Consider the following 16754-nt stretch of genomic DNA (forward strand, 5'->3'; position numbering starts at 1 on the left):
ACAGGATTATGGCAAGCCGGGTGATTGATCACATCGCCACTGGAGATGCCGACCCCATTCTGGACAGCAATGGTAAGGTCATCACCTTTTTGTCCTCTCTCCTTCCACTTGTTCCTCACAACAGCAGCCTTTGACACTTTCAATCCAAATCATTAAATCGCTGCACTCATGCCTCCCTTGCTGCCACCCTGTCCTCACGCTAAAGCCACTCTTGTATCTCCCTGCTTTCAGATGGTGATTCACCAGGTGAGGAGACGGGCCCTCAAGCTGCCAGTGAGAGTGAAGCTGAAGGCGAGGAGGAAGAGGAAGCCGGACCATCAGCGCCACCCTCTACTGAGGCAGCCCATGCCCACACTGGGGACACGCCTTCCCTGGAGGGGAGCAGGGGGGAATGGTCTGATGAGGGTGAAGCTCCAGGACCCAGCGGGCTGCAGCAACGCGATGGGGGTAGGGAAGCTCAGGGGCCTTCTCCCCAGATGGAGAGTATGGCTTCAAGTCCTGCTGCACTGGACGCAGAGGAGGAGTGGATCCTCGCTGAAATGAGCACCCAGGCGGAGCAAAGGCACACTGAGCTCATGGCTGCAGTGGCAAGGTTGCCCGAATCCATTGACTCACTGGCAAGGAGTGTGGAGCACTTCGCTGTAGCACAGGCAGCTGCCACGCAAATGCTAAGTGCTGCAATGTAGTCAGTGGCTGGTCTCATGCAGACGCAGATTGAGGCCACGCGAGCACTGACTGCTGCCACCCTCGCTGGATCGGGCATATTTCCCCGGGGCTGTCACCGCACCACAGCAGGCCAGCAATCTGTGCTCCATCAGATTGCTCCGGATGCTGAAGTGCTGCCCCGTGGGAGTGCCAGTGTGTCAGTCGAGCAGGGAGTTGCTGTCCTCTCTCAAGATGACAGTATTCCTGCTGCCACCACTGGCACTTCTCCACTGCAGTTGCCACCACCTGTAGGACAGACTGCTGCTGCCCATGCAGAGCTGGTGCAGTCAGCAGCTGGGCCCTCCAGGCCCAGAGCTGGTCCAGGCCGTCCTTCAAGGACATCTGCAGTCTCAGTTTCTGACACTCAGCAGCCTTCCCCCAGCCTTGCTCCAGCCACTGGGGTCCCATTACGGAGGAGCTGCAGGGTGGGAAGGGGGGAATTTCACAAGGGAAGCAGATCACCCTCGAAGGGCAAAAAGTAGGAGGTGTGGTAAAATGTTTTTCATTGTTTTATTGAAGGCCGAGGTTCATGGTCAAATTTTTGTTACTGTTTTGGACATTGTCTCCAGGTTGTGAGAGCCAGTTATGTGAATGACTGCTTTTTTTTGTGTTTCTTTCTATTACTTTGTCATGCGGAAATGAGACACACAGAGTTTGTGAAATAAAGAAGTGTCTGTATTCAAAATGTACATGTTTGGTCTTTGCACTCATTGCTGCCTTGACCAGCTTAGGGGTTGCGGGATGGTTTCATTCAGGTTGTTTGAATGGCAGAAGCCATTCCCTCACAGGGGGCCTAGAAGCGACTTGCTATGAGCCTTTGACAGATGGCCCTTCCACTTTGTGCCTCCCTCCCGCCTTGGTGCTGCTGATGATCATCCTCCTCATCTTCCTCCTCCTCCTCCTCTGCTGGTGCTCCAATGTCTGGTGGCATTGGCTGGGTCCTGAGGATTGCAAGGTTATGCAGCATGCAGCACACAACAACAAAGTGGGAGACTCGCTCAGGCGAGTACTGCAGGGCTCCTCCAGAATGGTCCAGACAGCGGAACCATTGCTTGAGCACGCCGATTGGTAGCTTGATGGCTCTCGTTGTATCGTAGCTCAGCAGGGGTGCTGGGCGAACGGAGCGGTATCATCAGCCAGGTGCACAGAGGATATCCCTTGTCCCTGAGAAGCCAACCTCCTGGGTGATGCGGTGCCTGGAAAAGGTCTGCCACAGAAGTCTGGCGCAGGATGAAGGCATCGTGGCTGCTGCCTGGAAAGTGGGCATTGACAGCGAGTATCAGCTGTCTGTGGTCACAGAGCAACTGGACGTTTAAGGAATGGAAGTCCTTTCGGTTGCGGAAATCCACGGCATTCTCTTGCGGCGGCTGCAAAGCCACATGCGTGCAGTCAATGGCGCCCTGCACCATAGGAAGCCCGCTATCATCGCAAAGCCCATTGCGCATTCTTGCTGCTTGTCCGGAGTCATGGGGAAAGAGATGTACTCTCGTCTCCTTTTAAAGAGGGCATTTGTTACCTGACGGATGCAACAATGCACCGCAAACTGGGAGATATTGGCGATGTCCCCAGTAGCTGGTTGAAATGAGCCGGTGGCATAAAAGTTGAGAGCCACTGTTATCTTCACTGCCACCGACAGAGACGTCCTGCTCCTCAGTTGAGGCTGCAGATCTGGCTGAAGCAGGTGGCAGAGCTCAGTGACCACCTCCTTGCTGAATTGCAGCCTTCGCAAACAGTGCTCCTCAGATATATTAATGTAGGAGAACTGTTGGTGAAAAACCCTGGGAGGGTAAGGTCTCCTGTACCGAGGCCTGTTGGCCCTCCTCCGTCTGGCCATGATTGACACTCTCTCTCTGCGTCTCTGTGCTCTCCAAATGTGATGGAGAAGGATGACGTTCCCATCCATTGCAGCCCCCATAGTATTTGGGCAATCAAAGTTATGAAGGTCAAAAAGCAAAGTACCTGCAAAGTTATGGTCAGAAAACTACCTCAGACAGCGTTGACTCAATGCAGAAGTCTCTCTTTCTCTCTCTCCAAATTTCTCTCTCTCTCTCTCAGAACGAGTGGTGCAAAAATGGTTACCACACAAAAGCCAGGAAGAGGCCCCCTTTAAATAGCGCCCCCCAGCCCCACAGCGACTGGGAAGCATTCCAGTCAACCTGTCGTTGGTAGCGCCAGGTGGAAAGGAGGGGGATGCCACTGATTTTCCGGTCCGGGGCGCCCCAAGGGCGTTGCACTCTCAAATGACGTCAAGATCTGCGTGCGCAGGAGATTGGGCGGTATTGTTTAGCGCCGCCGCAAAATGTCCGGTCAATTTCGTGGGAGGCGCAGATATCGCCGTGCCCGGGTGCTAGTTGCTTTGCGCCCCACTTAGCGCCCTCTTAAGGCACTAACGGGTGGCGCTACCAACTGAATTTGTCCCCCGATGACTCTATGGGCTCAGTGTGCCGTGGAGTCGGGTTTGGAGGCGTGCATGGGGTTAAATTCCTGAAATCGGGGGTCCCGCCTCCAACCCACCTCCATGCCAATTTCAAAGGAGGTGGGTACCCGCCCCGCACTGGGACCCGCCTACCCGAGGCGGGAAGGGATTAGTGCCAATTAACTGCCTGTTAACAGGTAGTTAACAGCCAGTTTTTAGCCTAATCCCTATTTTTAAGGTTGATGTGTGGGAATCCCGACGGCTCCAAACCATGCCAAGTTGGAAGAGGCGGGCCGTCGGGTTGAAGGGCTTGGAGGGGTCGAGATGTCGGTGTTCAGGTGAGTGATGTGTGCATGAGTGCAAAGGTAAGTGTGTTTGGTGTGTCTAAAGTGATTAAATAAGTTTTACATACCTTTTCTTACCTTTTCAGCCTTCCTTCCTTTAGGTTCAGGGAGTCCCTCATCTCACCGGCACAGAAAGCAGAATGGCTGCGATCTGTCAAAAGTGACAGCCTGCAACTTTCTGTGCAGGAGAGATTTCTAACTGAGTCTGTGGAGAAGGACTCATGTTAGAAGTAAGACTGTCAGTGTTTGACAGCTTCAAACAGCTATGAAACATTGATATTTCATCTGTCAAAATCTCTTGACAGATGAAATTTCAGTCTGTGACATCACCTGTTGCTGGGCGGGCTCAACAAGGTCAATCAAGTTAAAATTGCGTGGATTGGCTGCATCTCGATGGAGGCGGGACTACAACCCTGAAAGTTGTAGTCCTGCCTCCAACCCAACTCCTGAATGAAAATCCAGCCCTATGAGTCCGAGAAACAACCGTTCACCACTACTCTCTGTTTTCGGCCACTTAACCAATTTCGTATCCATGCTGCCACTATCCCTTTTATTGCATGGGCTTCAACTTTGCTGGCAAGCCTATTATGTGGCACTTTATCAAACGCCTTTTGGAAGTCCATGTACACCACATCAACCACATTGCCCTCATCAACCCTCTCTGTCGCCTCATCAAAAAACTCAATCAAGTTAGTTAAACACGATTTACCTTTAACAAATCCGTGCTGGCTTTCCTTAATTAGTCCATACTTGTCGAAGTGACTGTTAATTTTGTCCCGGATTATCGTTTCTAAAAGCTTCCCCACTATCGAGGTTAAACTGACTGGCCTATAGTCGCTGGGTTTATCCTTACACCCTTTTTTGAACAAGGGTGTAACATTTGCAATTCTCCAGTCCTCTGGCACCAGCCCCCTATCCAAGGAGGATTGGAAGATTATGGCCAGTACCTCTGCAATTTCCACCTTTACTTCCCTCAGCATCCTAGGATGCATCCCATCCGGTCCTGGTTTCTTATCTACTTTAAGTACAGCCAGCCTTTCTAGTACCTCCTCTTTATCAATTTTTATCCCATCCAGTATCTCAACTACCTCCTCTTTCATTGTGACTTTGGCAGCATCTTCTTCCTTGGTGAAGACACATGCAAAGTACTCATTTAGTACCTCAGCCATGCCCTCTGTCTCCATGTGTAGGTCTCCATTTTGGTCCCTAATTGGCCCCACTCTTCCTTTTACTACAGTTTACTATTTATATGCCTATGGGAGACTTTTGGATTCGTTTTTATGTTAACTGCCAGTCTATTCTCATACTCTCTCTTTGCCCCTCTTATTTCCTTTTTCACTTCCCCTCTGAACTTTCTGTATTCAGCCTGGTTCTCACTTGTATTCTCAACCTGACATCTGTCATACGCTCCCTTTTTCTGGTTCATCTTACTCTCTATCACTTTCGTCATCTAGGGAGCTTTGGCTTTGGTTGCCCCTCGTGGAAATTTACCTCAACTGTACCCAAACCATCTCCTCTTTAAAGGAAGCCCATTGTTTGATTACAGTTTTGCCTGCCAATCTTTGATTCCAATTTACCTGGGCCAGATCCATTCTCAACCCACTGAAATTGGCTTTCCTCCAATTAAGTATTTTTACTCTAGTTTGCTCCCTGTCCTTTTCCATAGCTAATCTAAACCTTATGATACTGTGATCACTGTGCCCTAAATGTTCCCCTGACACTTGCACCACTTGACCCATCTCATTCCCCAGAACCAGATCCAGCAATGCCTCCTTCCTCGTTGGGCCGTAAACGTGCTGATCAAGAAAGTCTTCCTGAACACACTTCAGAAATTCTTCCTCTTCTCTGCCCTTTACACTATTACTATCCCAGTCTATATTAGGATAGTTGAAGTCCCCCATTATCACTACTCTACCGTTCTTGCACCTCTCTGTAACTTCCCTGCAAATTTGCTCCTCTATATCCTTCCCACTATTTGGCGGATTATAGAATGCATCTAATAGTGTAATGGCTATTGTTTCTCAACTCTAATCGAATAGATTCTGTCCTTGACCCCTACAGGACATCCTCTCTCTCCAGCACTGTAATATTCTCCTTAATTAATACTGCCACACCACCTCCTTTCTTTCATTCCCTATCTTTCCTGAACACCTTGGGCTAAAAATTGAGCAGCGCCTTCGCAGGACTTTTAGCGCCCCAGAAAAATTAGTGCCCCGCGCCGGAAATTGAGTGGTTACACCCCAAGAGGGAAGTGGGGCGCTACTGGAAGTGTCTTGCATCTCTCTTGGGGTGCTGCGAGTCAATATCACACCGCGGTATTGCAGGCCTTCCTCCCCTTCTTAAAGGAGAGGGGCCTTGCGCAGTGCGACCCGGGGCCCAGCTGGGTCCCCGGGAATCGGGAGTGCCGGCAAAAGAGCCCGGCACTCAAGAGAAGTGCTGGGCTCTTGGAGCGCAGCTGGCACTCTGCGGCGGGGGGGGGGGGGGTGGTGGGTGGAGGGGCATTCAGAAGGCCAGGAATGGGAGCGCAGGCAGGTGCTGGCAGGCGGCCAGCAACAAAAATGGCCGCCCCACACCTCGCCTTTAAATTGTGCCTACCCGGCTGCAGGTAAGCCCCCCTGACCCCGTCAGATATAGCGTCCGGCGGTAAGTCAGGGGGCGCTCCCGAAGTTCGCGGCTGGGGCGCAAGTGGGGCGCTATGCAAGGCAATGACGTCATCGCCGGCAGCGCAGCGCTGCGGGGCACTACTTGTCAGCGCCGCCGCTAACTTCCCGCTGAATTTTGCGGGAGGCGTGGGTGGCACCCCACCCGGGCGTTAGTTGCTTTGCGCCCCATTAGCGCCCTCTTAGGGCGCTAATGGGAGGTCCAAAGCAACCCAATTTTTTGCCCCTTATATCCAGCAATATTTAGTACCCAATCCTGCCTTTTTTTGAGCCAAGTCTCCGTTATCATCACAACATCATATTCCCATGTGGCTATTTGCACCTGCAGCTCACCAAACTTATTTACCAAGCTTCGCGCATTTACACACACACTGTAAACCTATCTTAGACCTTCTTGTATTCTCTCTCGGTCTGACCCCTCCGAATACCGTACTATTTCTCACTCTAGTGCTATCTGTCTCTCCCAATCCTTTGTGCACCTTGTTTCTCCTTTCTAATGCTACATCCTGGTGCCCATCCCCCCACCAAATTAGTTTAAACTCTCCCCAACAGCACTAGCAAACCGCCCCCCCACCCCTGAAGACATTGGTCCCGGCTCTGTTGAGGTGCAATCCATCAGGCCTGTACAGGTCCCATCTCTCCCAGAACAGGTCCCAATGTCCCAGGGATCTAAAGTCCTCCCTCCTGCACCATCTCTCCAGCCACGCATTCATCTGCTCCATCCTTCTATTTCAATACTCACTAGCTCGTGGCACCGGGAGTAATCCGGAGATTACTACCTTTGAAGTCCTTCTATTTAATCTCTTTCCTACCTCCCTAAAATCTGCCTGCAGGACCACATCCCTCTTTCTACCTATGTCATTGATACCGATATGGACCACGACCTCTGGCTGTTCACCCTCCCCCCTCAGTGGCCATGATCCAGGAAGCAGCCATGATGTGTTTATTATGTGGTAGTCCCCAGTGCCTCCATTTATGGAAGAAGAAGAAACATTGGCAGTAATGAACCATAGGTGACCGGGGCTAACTTCTGCTGTGAAAGGCTGCTGACTCAACTGAAAATCCCCATGACTGTGAATGTGGTGTGCTGTCGCTCCTTATCCTCTTCAATTTCTCCACACTGATTAACACAATTGTGACCATGCCATCCTTCTCCACCACCTCTCCTGTTGTCTCAGGTCCATGGAACTGCTCTTGGATGGTTCCACTTATACATATCTGGATGTAGCCAGTGCACCTAAAATGGCTTCTCCTGCTTTCCCTGCACCACTGCCTCTGGGCCTGGATACTTCTCTTTGGGGCAGAGTTCTGGCGGGGTGGGTCTTCCGACCACCCCTCTGATACCACTCCAAACCTGTGCTTGCTGCATGGTTGGCTCCTCTGCCATGAAGGAGACCACCAGTGTGAAGAGGAGTATATTCTGGTGCTGCAATGAGGACGCTGCTGCAGCACCAGAATAGCTGGCAAGGGACCTTAAAGGAACAGAAGCGCCTCCAAGATTAGACCAGCTGAACCACTGAAAGCATAAACTGAGGCCTAGTATTCACAGGTAAGTGTTGGGAGCCAGACTGCAGGGCATGATGGAATCTCCGTTATGTCACTGCTGCTTCTCAGGGCCTACTGCCCCCTTCACCATAGCAGCCGTGGGAACTATTGGTAACACAGGTGGTCAGGAGTGAAATCCTTTGGGGACCTGCCCCACTATTTACATGCAGCAGACGGGGAAGGAGAAACCAGGAGGGGACGGAATATGGGTCGGGTGATGAGTCAGCAGCAGGCCTCACCGCCAGCATTTTCCTTCATTCTTCACTGTCCTCCCATCATGACCCAGGAGTCTTTCAAGGATCTATCCTTGATTCCCTCCTGTCATTATCTGGTTGCTGCTCCTTGGTGGCATTAACTGCAGGCACTGGGTTAACTTCCATATGTGGGCTGATAACACTCAGCTCAACCTCTCCACCGCTCCTCTTGATCTCCCGATCTCTCTCATGCTGTTGTACTGCCTGGAGACAGGTCTGTGTGCACAGACAGTGGACAGTGACTAATTCCTGAATAAAGTCAGTAATACAACCAAAATATTCATCGAAGACAAGAGTTGTAGAATATTTGTAATTGTTTCACATTGTGGAGTATACCAATAATCATCCGGTGGCAAGGATTTGCAACCTTGAAAATGTGACTTCCAATCTTCACTCCTTTAAACTTTTGGCAGTAACTGTAAATTTGTATAATGAATTGTGTGATGAACAAAAAAGTATTACAAAATTCTAGTTATTTTGCTTGGGACAGTGCTGTTTTGTTACTGGAACCCTATACTTTACAGCTGTAACAGCTAAAGATAATTAAACTTAGATTAATCCCTTGGAAATCAGTAATATTCATTCAAATAATGGCACCATTACTGATGAACATGCAGCTGGGTAAATACAAAGTATTTTTTTTAAATTAACCTTGACTTTACACACTTAGTAGGAACAGGGGATAGATGTTGACAATAATACCAAATTAATACACCCTGCTGCCCTAACTACAGCAAAGTAAATAGTGACATTACTGCCTCAACTCGAATGTGATTTTCTTACTGCTGCCTTGTACAAATCTTCTCCAGCCATCAGAGAAGGTCTGGAAGGCAGAAATGAAAGTTGGAATCATAACTAATAAAATCTATGCATGCACAGCCGTGCACATGGGCAGTTGAATCCCCAGAGTCTCCTGTTCCACATATAAATGAGTATGATCCAAAGGGCCACAGGTTGCACTCCAGTGGAATACTGAGGAAGTGCTGCATCATCAGTGGCAACCTCTTTTGGTTAAGACATTAAACCAAGGCCTCATCTGTAATGATCAGTAACATGTCATTCTAGAATGGTACACTAGGTGGAGCTGTATGTTTAGTAGTGGGCTACCCACAAGGCAGTAGTCAAGATGAATGCCTGTACACTAGTTCACATGGCTGAATAAATGACTAGCTCAAGCTAGCTGTTCATAATGAAAACGTCTATTTATTTATGAACATAACATGGTACCAGAAGTGGTAATGTCTGCTGAATATTGTGAAACGCGACATGGAGAATTTGAAGCCACCGGAGGGTTGAAACTCATGGGGAATGTCAACTGCAATTGACGGACTTTCAAACAACAATTCGAACTCTACATTGCTGCCATTGGGTTCGGTACGAAGCCAGACGCAAGGAAAATAGCGTTGCTGCTCATGGTTGCAGGCCCGCAGGCATTAGAGGTATTTAATATGTTTGTATTTGATCAAGAGGAGGACAGAGAAAAGATGGACGATGTGCTAAAGAAGTTTGATACACATTGTTCTCCCAAAAAGAACGAGACCTATGAGAGATACGTGTTCCGTTCACGGACACAGCAGCAAAATGAGACTTTTGATAGATTTGTGACCGATCTGAAACTGAAAGCACAGACATGTAATTTCTCTGAACTGAAATCATCCATGATTCATGCCCAGATTGTGTTTGGTATTCATGATAAAAAGGTCAGGGAACGTCTGTTGAGAGAAACCGAACTAACACTGGAGAATGCTGTGAAAATATGCCAAGCCAGTGAGCTAGCTCAACAGCACGCAAAGACTTTCAGTGAAATTAATAATAATACGACTGTAATGAGTGACTGTGCTGCTATCGGTGTTGTGTCCTACAAGGGGAAGAAACGTGGGCAGAACAGAAATGCAAAGCAATCGGATGATGGAATTTTTAATTGTAAACGCTGTGGTTATCAGCACCAGTCAAGACAATGCCCAGCGTTTGGGAAAATGAGCACAAAATGTAATGGAAAGAATCACTTTGCCAAACAATGCTTTTCAAAAGTAAAAACAAAGAAAGGGCAACGAGTTAATGTAATTGAGGACACTGATTTAAGTGAGACATTTTTTGTAGGAATGGTGTCATGTGACAATATAGAAAAAGATACAGAAAATGTTCAGCCCTCAGGAATGGACAATGCTGAACATAAAGTTAATGCAGTAAAAGAGGACAAATGGATGATGCCACTGCAGGTAAATGGAGCATTAGTTACATTGAAACTAGACACTGGGGCAAAAGCAAACTTAATCAGTATGAGTGACATTAAAAACATGAAAGAAAAGCCCAAAATACAGAAAAAGTCAGTACTACTGAAGAACTATAATGGACAGAAAATAGATAGCTTAGGTGTATGCACACTTAAAGTGACAGTCAAAAACAAAGTGCATCATCTCATGCTTTCTGTTGTGGCTGAAGGACTTGATTCACTATTAGGTGACAAAGCTTGTGAGGATTTAGAACTGGTCAAGAGAGTCTACCGTATAAACTGTGCCATAAGCAGACCAGATGACTCGGTGGATTCTGTAGTGAGTCATTTCCAGGATGTGTTCAAAGGATTTGGAGTTCTACCATTCACTTACAAGATCCAGCTAAAGGAGGATGCTCAGCCAGTGGTACATGCTCCACGGAGAGTTCCAGCACCCCTGCGTGACCGGCTAAAGAAAGAACTGGACAGAATGACCACACTAGGAGTCATCAGGAAAGTCGAAGAGCCAACAGACTGGGTTAACTCCATGGTATGTGTAAAGAAAAAGAACAATGATCTAAGAGTATGCATGGATCCAAAGGACTTAAATGCAAACATAAAACGTGAACACTACCAGATTCCCAAGCGAGAAGAAATCACCAGTAAAATGTCAGGTGCCAGATATATATCACAAAGCTCGATGCCTCACAAGGATTTTGGCAACTAAAACTGGATGAGGAGAGCACCAAATACTGTACCTTCAACACACCATTTGGCAGGTATTGTTTCCTCAGAATGCCTTTCGGGATAATATCTGCATCTGAAATCTTTCATAGAGTGATGGAACACATAATTGAAGGTCTGGAAGGAGTTCGGGTCTATGTTGATGACATCATCATCTGGGGCTCCACACTGAAAGAACACAATGAGAGACTGACTAAAGTGCTACAGAGCATATGCCGGGATGGACTGAAGCGCAACAAAGCCAAGTGTCAGTTTGGCGTCCAGGAAGTCACTTTCCTAGGAGATAATCTATCTGGTAAAGGAATAGAGCCAGATATGGAAAAAGTAAACGCCATACTCAACATGCCCCGACCCACTGACAAAAAAGGAGTGCTACGTATCATGGGGATGAGAAACTTCATTGGAAAGTTCATTCCTAACTTGTCAGCCAAGACAGCCTGTCTGCGAGACCTGCTACATAAAACAAATGAGTTCGCATGGACAGAAAGACATGAACAAGAGTGGATGAACCTCAAAACAGTGCTGACAACCACACCTGTACTCGCCTTCTTTGACTCAACAAAGAGAATCAAAGTGTCAACGGATGCATCAAAAGATCGCCTAGGCGTGGTCTTGCTACAAGCAGAGGGTGAAGATTGGAAACCTGTTGCCTATGCCTCCAGGTCTATGACTGACTCTGAGTGTCGATACGCCCAGATTGAAAAGGAATGTCTAGGCTTGGTAGTTGGACTAGAAAAGTTCCATGGCTACATATATGGACTTCCCACCTTCACAGTTGAGACAGACCACTGCCCACTGGTTGCCATCATAAAAAAAAATCTGAATGAGATGTCTCCAAGGATTCAACGGCTCATGATGAAGCCGCAAAGATATGACTTTGAACTGATCTACACACCAGGCAAACACATAGTGTTAGCAGATGCACTATCCCGAGCACCCACAATGAGTCATGTGAGCTCTACTGAGGAAGACGTGGATGTTCATGTGAGCATGGTCACTGCTGCGCTGCCCATGTCAGACATAAAATCAAAGCAAATAGCAGAAGAAACAGTAAAAGATACAGTGTTACAAACAGTAATAGAGAACATTCATCATGGTTGGCCAAAAGGTTCCTGTCCAAAGTACTATCACATCAGGTCAGAGTTAAGTGTCGCAAGTGGACGATTACTAAAACAGAACACAATAGTTATTCCACAGGCTCTACGTCAAGACATGCTCAAAAGGATTCATGAGGGACACCTCGGAATTGAAAAATGCAAAAGGAGAGCAAGAGCCACTGTTTATTGGCCTGGCATAAATAAGGACATTGAGAACATGATAGGCATATGTGAGACATGTCAGAAACACCAAAACAAACAAACAAAGGAACCAATGATAGTAGCTGACTTACCAACAGCACCATGGAAAAAGGTTGGTATGGACCTCTTTCATTTGAATGGTAAAGACTATCTAATAGTGATTGACTACTATTCTAACTATCCTGAGATGGCGCTGCTCTCAAGCACATCAGCAAGCAGTGTCATAATGCATGTGAAATCCATCTTCGCCAGACATGGAATTCCCAGGATTGCCGTTAGCGACAATGGTCCGTGCTTCAACTGTAAGGAGTGGCAACAGTTTGCAGCACATTATGACTTTCAACACATCACATCCAGTCCTCTGTATGCTCAGTCGAATGGTAAGGCAGAAAAAGGTGTTCAAGTTCTCAAACAGCTACTGAAGAAAGCAACAGAAAGCAAGTCTGATCCTTATCTCGCCCTGCTGAGCTACCGAGCCTCCCCTTTAGACTGTGGTTCTTCACCTGCTGAACTCCTAATGGGTCGCAAGTTGCGCACCACGCTACCCTGCTGTGCAAAAGAAAAGCAGAGTAAGGAACTGAGACAGAGACTTCAACTGTTAAAGCTGAAACAGAAATCACACTATGAGAAGTCATCCAAAACTCTGAAACCATTGACAAGGGATGCTGTTGTCAGGATTGAGGATCCAGATGCATGGAACAGGAAAGCTGCAGTTCTTGAGGAAGTAGGACCAAGGTCATACACTGTTAGAACTGAGAAAGGACTGATTCTCAGGAGGAAATGCTGTTCCCTCCTGAAAACACAAGAAACTATCCAAGAGCAAATCGATGACAATGCCGCAACTGAATCTTGTCACTCACCACCAGAACAATCTAACACAAACACACATACAGGCTCTCATGAAAACACATCAGACTTACCTGTGCTGAGAAGATCCACACGTGAAGTAAAAAAGCCTGATAGACTTAATCTTTGAGTACAAAGAAAACTATATTAAAAGAATGAAAAGCTTAGAGTTCATAAAGTAAAGCTTTGAAAATTTGTTGACTGTTGTGAAGATGTTTATGTCATTGTGATTGATTGATATTGATTTTGTTTAACCTCTAAGGAAGGGGGATGTAATGATCAGTAACATGTCATTCTAGAATGGTACACTAGGTGGAGCTGTATGTTTAATAGTGGGCTACCCACAAGGCAGTAGTCAAGATGGATGCCTGTACACTAGTCCACATGGCTGAATAAATGACTAGCTCAAGCTAGCTGTTCATAATGAAAACATCTATTTATTTATGAACACAACCATCTACCCATTGTCATCATTCCGGAGAATGTTAAAGACATCATGGCACTACTTGAAGATAAACAGGGAGTTCCTCCAGTGCCCTGGGCAACATTCCTCCTGCAACCAATGCCACTGCAAAATAAAGGTTAATTTACCATTCATCTTGTTGTTTGTGAAATCTTGCTGAGTGAAAAATGGCTATCTCATTTGCCGATATAAAGCTGTGGCTCAGTTGTTAGCACTCAGGGGGGGAATTTTGCCGGCACTCAGTGGGCGGGTTTGGAGGTGGGACTGCTGGCAAAATTGCAAAGATTGACAGCGGGTCCCGAACCCGCTGTCAACCTGCCTCCATAAAATCTTCCCAAGTGTTGGATCCCCGATTTGCGCAGGGACCTGACACCTAGCGGCGGGAAGAGGATTATAGGCACTTAACTGCCTGTTAACAGGTAGTTAACAGACTTTTTTCAATTTTGCCAGGTCGACTGCAGGCTTCCCGATGTTCGGACACCACGCCAGGGTAGGTGTGGCGTGCTGTGGGTCTACTGTACTGTTTCATCATTGATGACAGTTGCAGAAGTGGTGTGAAGGGTCCAGTTGTACACTGGTGAGTTTCAGAGGTAAGAAAATATTGGGAAAATCATTTTTAATGTATTTAGACTTTTCTGTAGTTAATAAGGTTTGAGGTGTTTGTGTAGTCCCGCCTCATTGGGAGAACCTCTCTCACCACTGACAGATCACTTCTGTAAGCTCACCTGCAGCTGCCATCTGTTATACCCTAAGGAGAGAGTCTCTGGAGAGCCTGGGTGTAAGGGCTCACCTTTGTACAGTGATTGGTAGTGTTTGCAGCACCTCAATGCTGTCAAACACTGAAAAATCATCTGTCAAAAAAAAATGAGCTTGTCCCCTTTAAGAAAACTGGCATATGACACATCATCAACTGACGTCATCTGACACCGGCTTTCTCTGAATTGGCCGGCAAGCCCGCAGGGTGGGCTTAACAAGGTCAATTAATGTAAAATTATGTCTGTGCGTCGGGCGTCATTGGAGGTGGGATCGGAACCCACAAGTCAGCTGACCCGCTCCCAACTCACACCGAAAGGTAAGATCGCGCCCCTTGTGTCTAAATCAGAAGATTGTGGTTTCAAGCCATACTCCAGAGACTTTAACACATAATCTAGGCTGACACTCCAGTGCAGTACTAAAGGAGTGCTGTATTTTTGGAGGTGCCATCTTTCGGATGAGACATTAAACCACCCTCTTAGATGGACCCACAAGACCCCATGGCACTATTTGAAGAAGTGCAGGGGAATTCTCCTGGTGTCCTGACCAACATTTATCCCTCAACCAACACCCAAAACTTATTATCTGGTCATGTGTCTCATTGTGTCTCAGGCCATTGTCGGGAGCGGTGAGAGCGGAGTTTCAGTGAGTATTTAAACTCACTTTCACGGGCTTTTTTTCACAGGCCATTGTCGGGAGCGGTGAGAGTGGAGTTTCAGTGAATATTTAAACTCACTTTCGCAGGCTTTTTTACAGAGGCCATTGTTGGGAGTGGTGAGAGCGGAGTTTCAGTGAGTATTTAAACTCACTTTCGCAGGCTTTATTACAGAGGCTTACCAATGTCACAGACCAGCGTTCCAGAGCCACATCACGATTCAAAATGTGATGTGGGCAGGGGGAACCAGCTGATTGGGTGAGTACGGCCAGGTGAGTATTTATACTACTCTATAGTTTGAGAGTTAAGGTTCAAGTTTAGAAGGTCTTAATTTTATGGTTATTGTCTCTAAGGTCTCTGTTGTGTAGTGGGGAGTGCTAGGAAACAAGGGCCCTTGCATATCTCATTTAATTGTAGTATAATTGGTGGTATTGATTTAATTTAAATTAATTAAAGGGTAAGTCATGGCAGCAAAGCTCGGCCCCGTGGCATGCTCCTCCTGCACTATGTGAGAAATCAGGGACACTTCATGTGTCCCTGACGACCATGTGTGCGGGAAGTGTATCCAGCTGCAGCTACTGGCAGACCGCATTGTGGCGCTGGAGCTGCGAATGAATACATACTGGAGCATTCGCGATGCTGAGGACGTCGTGGATATCACGTTTAATCAGTTGGTCACACCGCAGGTAAAGGCTGCACAGGCAGGAAGGGAATGGGTGACCTCCAGGCAGAGTAGTAGGTGCAGGCAGGTCGTGCCAGAGTCCCCTGTGGCCATCCCCCTCTCAAACAGATATACCGCTTCGGATATTGTTGGGGAGAATGTCTTATCGAGGGAAGGCAGCAGCAACCAACTTCCTGGCACCATGGGTGGTTCTGCTGCATGGGATGGGAGGAAAAAGAGCGAGAGAGCTATCGTGATAGGGGATTCTATTGTAAGGGGAATAGATAGGCGTTTCTGCGGCCACAAACGAGATTCCAGGATGATATGTTGCCTCCCTGGTGCAAGGGTCAAGGATGTCTCGGGGTGGCTGCAGGGCATTCTGGAGGGGGAGGGTGAACAGCCAGTTGTCATGGTGCATATAGGTACCAATGATATAGGTAAAAAATGGGATGAGATCCTAAAAGCTGAATATAGGGAGTTAGGAGGTAAATTTAAAACTAGGACCTCAAAGGTAGTAATCTCAGGATTGTTACCAGTTACACATGCTCGTCAGAGTAAAAATAGAAGGATAGCTCAGATGAATACATGGGGCTAGAAGAATGGTGCAAGGGGAAGGGATTCAAATTCCTGGGACATTGGAACCGGTTCTGGGGGAGGTTGGACCAGTACAAACTGGACGGCTTGCACCTGGGCAGGACCGGGACCAATGTCCTAGGGGGAGTGTTTGCTAGTGCTGTTGGGGAGGGTTTAAACTAAAATGGCAGGGGGTTGGGAACCTGTGCAGGGAGACAGAGGAAAGGGAAGCAAGGATAGAAGCAAAAGACAGGAAGGAGAAAAGCAAAAGTGGCAGTCAGAGAAATCAAGGGTGTAAATCAAACATGGCCACAGTAAACAATAATTCTAAAAGGTCTAAGAGTATTAAAAAAACAAGCCTGAAGGCTTTGTGTCTTAATGCGAGGAGCATTTGTAATAAGGTGGATGAATTAGCTGCGCAAATAGATGTAAACGGATATGATATAATTGGAATTACGGAGATATGGCTCCAGGGTGACCAAGGCTGGGAATTCAACATCCAGGGGTATTCAATATTCAGGAAGGACAGGCAAAAAGGAAAAGGCAGTGGGGTAGCATTGCTGGTTAAAGAGGAGATTAACACAATAGTAAGGAAGGATATTAGCTCTGATGATGTGGAACCTGT

Source organism: Somniosus microcephalus, chromosome 2 (genome assembly GCF_052327205.1).
Source record: "Somniosus microcephalus isolate GS21.2 chromosome 2, FLI_Smic_1.0, whole genome shotgun sequence".
NCBI lineage: Eukaryota > Metazoa > Chordata > Chondrichthyes > Squaliformes > Somniosidae > Somniosus > Somniosus microcephalus.